Source organism: Seriola dumerili, unplaced genomic scaffold (assembly GCF_002260705.1).
Source record: "Seriola dumerili isolate Sdu_G_001 unplaced genomic scaffold, Sdu_1.0 BDQW01000449.1, whole genome shotgun sequence".
Classification (NCBI taxonomy): Eukaryota; Metazoa; Chordata; class Actinopteri; order Carangiformes; family Carangidae; genus Seriola; species Seriola dumerili.
Genome location: NW_019174704.1, coordinates 8,363,638 through 8,367,642, shown reverse-complemented (window position 1 = coordinate 8,367,642; position 4,005 = coordinate 8,363,638). Strand labels below are relative to the sequence as shown.

Sequence of the window (4,005 nt, the reverse complement as noted above, 5' to 3'; positions counted from 1 at the left end):
TTTTATCATGGCCTTTTGTCTTTTTAATGTTTTACTATATTTGTTCTTTCTTTTTTTTTAAAGTACATTTTTTTGGGCTTTTGTGCCTTTATTGGACAGGATAGTGTAGAGACACAGGAAATGGGGAGGCAGAGAGAGGGGGAATGACATGCAGTAAATGCAGTAAAAAGTAAATTCCCTAGATGGTACATATCAAGTGTTTCAAACAGTGTTTGGATCAGACAAACGGTGAGTCCTCAGTGATATTGATAATGTTGTTGTAATTTTTACTCTATGCACAACATTTTCTTTTTTGCTCTGTGTTGGATTCAAAGTCACCAAATTATTTGATGATACTTCTGAAACCAGTAGAAAGATGTGTGATTTTTTTTTAGGACTAAATACCCCGGTTTGGCTGATGTCATTGCCTCAACTTGTATGAAGGCATGTGCTTTACCCAGTGGCACAATCAGTAAGTCACCTTCTCTGGGGATATCAAAGTCAACCCCACTTGGCTTAAGTTCTGCTTCAGCAAAAATTCAATAGCAATTAATTAAATGCTTGTGAGCTGCTTGGACCCAGATAATTGCCACTAGCGGCTACATTTATTATTTTTCTTGCTCAATTCAGTTTTGATGAAAGGGTTACTGATTATGTGACAAATATCACAACCTCCTGCAGGATATGTGGTCAGTTTGCCAGTGATGCAGAAGAAGACTGCAACTTAAGAGTAAACTAAATCTGCATATTTTACAGAATATTGCAGTAGACTGACAGGAAACAGGCAAATGATGTACATTTGAACAAAGTATTTACAGCAATGTAACTGAATGTTAGCGATAGTCAATTGTAAAAGTGAAGACATGGTTTTCAAACTAGAAAAAAGTGGGGAGATCGTTTTTCACTTAATTGGACTTATTGGAATTCACTGTCAATGTTTTATGAAGTCACCAGATCTCTGAGAAGGATGAGAATTTCAATAATTGTTCACACCACATCACTTGCAGTGAATCATTCACTCTCACTCACTAACTGTAGAACTGAGCTCTTGATGTCACAGTGCTGCTATTCGTCCTGTCCTTAGGAGTGTGGACTTAGCTCAGCTGAGCTCTGGTACCTACACTTCAGTGCTGCACCTTACATAATATGACAAAATTATTTTTACTCAAAAGGTCCATGAACAGACTTTTTTCAGGGGAAGAAATCTCACTGGCAGTAAATCTAGCAAAATATCAGTTATCCAATCTGTAATGCATATTAATAAATAAAGCAAAACTTATTATATTAGCCTCTGTTTATTCAGAAAATCCACAGAAGCAGTGCTGTTGTTAAACTGTACAATAAATCATGCCAATCTCAAGTGGCAGGTGGGTCCTCACATCTCCACAAATGTCAGAACAAATTTTCAAACAGGAATTATTTGAATAAATCGACCACATTAAATGTAAATAGTTACTTTCTCACCTGAATGGTTATTTCCTCAAACCTTTTTAACAGGTTAGGTTAGGTTAGGTTAGGCACGGCATATAAAGTCTGATGGACAAGCAAAAGCATCTGTATGCTGCTTGTCCAAATCAAGTCCATCACTCCACCTAGTGACCCTGAGAACCTCCAGGGACGCTGAATTGCTCCAGTGTAGCAATACTTGTTGCCTGTATTTTCTCTGTTTGTATATGCTTCCGTATTTTTTTTTTAGCATTTTTGAATTTATTGTGCATTTCCCTGAATATTTGTGCTTTCTATGTTGTATGTACCTTGCCCTTAGGGACAGCTGTATGTATACCATCAGCTCTACTGAAAATCAGTCCAGATTACAGACTGTGTTCGATGTCCTGCAGCCTTTGTTTAGTCTTTTAAAAGGTATGAATTTCACAGGAATTTGTAACTTTATTGTTTTTACTCCAATCTGTTCTCTCAGTGGAATATGATAAAATGTAGACAGCAGATTACCCTATATACTACCTACTCATGTTGAACATCTTGGTCAAAAAATAACAACTTAAATTGAGTTTTTATACAGAACAGAGCTTGTTCCATCTTTCAAAAGAAAAAAAGCCATTATACAGTTCACTATACTAGGCATCAGCATCCCTGACCCACATACTGGTTTCCAGTTACATGGACCTTCCTACTGGAATAAACTGCAACACAAACTGAAGTTAAGAGTCACTTGTGCCTTTGAGGGATTTCAACATTCTTCTTACTAATATATTTAATAATACTTGTGAATATTTTATTTTTGTGTCTGTATGCATGTTTGTGTTATTGTTTTGTGTTACTGGCCTGTCTTACTGCAATGATGCATGAATAGATCTCTCCTGCAAGAGATTTGACCTTGATGAGACTGAATAAATAATAATGACTAGATAAACTAATATCAATCTGAACAATGATATGGACACATATGGTTAAAATACTTCAATAAGTACAATGCAACAGTAAAATTGTTTTTTTTCCTCATTAATAGGCAAATTAAATGCAAGGTGCTCTCAAACTGGATTACATCTACTTAATATGTGATGCTGTATTATTGACATAGCACTTTCCAAGATGTGTTATAGTCAAATGTGAACAGAAAACAAGTTTAGCTTCTCCCAAAGGACCTTGCACTCCCAAATGACAGGTTAGGATCAGCCTACTTCGTGGACAATAGACTTCACTGAGAAATTTCATTCTATATTCAACTGTGAAGTTTATGTGATTTATGATCAGGTGTTGTCCACATATCCACTGCTACTGAAAAACAATCCACTGTGTAAATTTAGAAAGAAATGTAAAAAGTGCAATGAGCATATCTGACAGAACTGTGACCTCTGCGTCAAGTTTCTTGTCTTGCTACTTCTTAGACATTATCAAGAATCAGTTCATTTGTGGCCAAACAAATAGTTTACAGGACATGAATCAAGTAAATATCTCACATAGGAGAGGCTGTTTGTAGGCTACTTAGTTGAGAATACAATAGGTAGAGTTTACAAAAATTACTTTTCTAACTGTAGAAATACAACAATTATTTAAAAAATATGAATACAATGACATCATATAGTGATATTATTATTATATCATTATTATTATCTTTATGAACTCTCCTGAGTAGCACTTACACTATAAGCTCCTGTAGGAACAGTAATATGAAAGTGTGTTTTTTGTAAACAGTAAAATGTATTAACATAGTTTAAATAGGAAACACACAACACTGTGATCTATGATGGAGTTGATGTAAATAAATGGTTGTAGGTTAATGATTTGAGTGGCAGTGTTCGTCATGTGTTTTGCCTCAGCCTCCTGCAAACATGAGGGCATGCACATGTGGATGAGGCAGCAGGAAGAACTTGATAAAATGGTCCCTGGAAGATTGTACAGTCCCACCCTCAACACTGTTATGTAATACACTGCTGCCACTGCCAAGTGAAAAAAACACAAGCCTGCTGTAAATCCATTCACTGCCAATTTTCATTAAAACATACAAACATTTTAAGGCTGTGATGACAGTACAACAGAACTGCTGACCAGGACATATTAAAGTTAATCTAGAACAGGCTCATGTTGGACATTAGCTCACTGGACTAAAATGTTGATACTTTGAAAGTAAGTAGCTACAAACAGTTTGCTCACCTGTCCGTGTTTTATCCCTGGTATGAGAAAAAACGGTTCACTTTTACCAGAAGGAAAACAGAGCATCTCCACAACAGCGGAAGCAACGCCTCTGACTTTAGAAACTAATAAACTGATACACGGTGAATCTGTTGTTACCGGAGCGTCCTGGTTCTGGAAACACAGCCAGTCCGATCATGTACTGAAAGCATCCATGATGTTCATTTGCGTAGCCACGCCCCGTTTGTCTAAATATTAATGAGTGTGTCAGTGCGCTGAACAGCTCGACAGTGACGTAACGGAGGTGGTTTGGCAAATCTCGTGCGGAGCCACGTGTTTAGATGGTAATGGCTGACAGTCCACGTGAGCGGTGCATTTGGTGCTAGTATGATGTTTTTAATTGCTGTTGTAAATATTAAAGCAAGTGAAGAAAGC

General features: G+C 36.8%; 1 protein-coding gene across 2 annotated transcripts in view; it reads right to left on the bottom strand.

Moving 5' to 3' along the window:
- The window catches only part of LOC111234525 (CLOCK-interacting pacemaker-like), a 22,684-nt gene extending 18,890 nt beyond the window's left edge, over window positions 1-3,794 (bottom strand). The window contains exons 1-2 of one of the 2 annotated variants that reach the window (XM_022762672.1): window positions 3,730-3,746; window positions 3,592-3,608 (exon numbers count right to left, since the gene is read on the bottom strand). The gene's annotated coding sequence lies outside the window, so the exon portion shown is untranslated. Of the gene's footprint in view, window positions 1-3,591 lie in introns of both variants that reach the window. The other variant, XM_022762671.1, reaches the window with a different exon arrangement.
- Window positions 3,795-4,005: the final 211 nt, after the last annotated feature.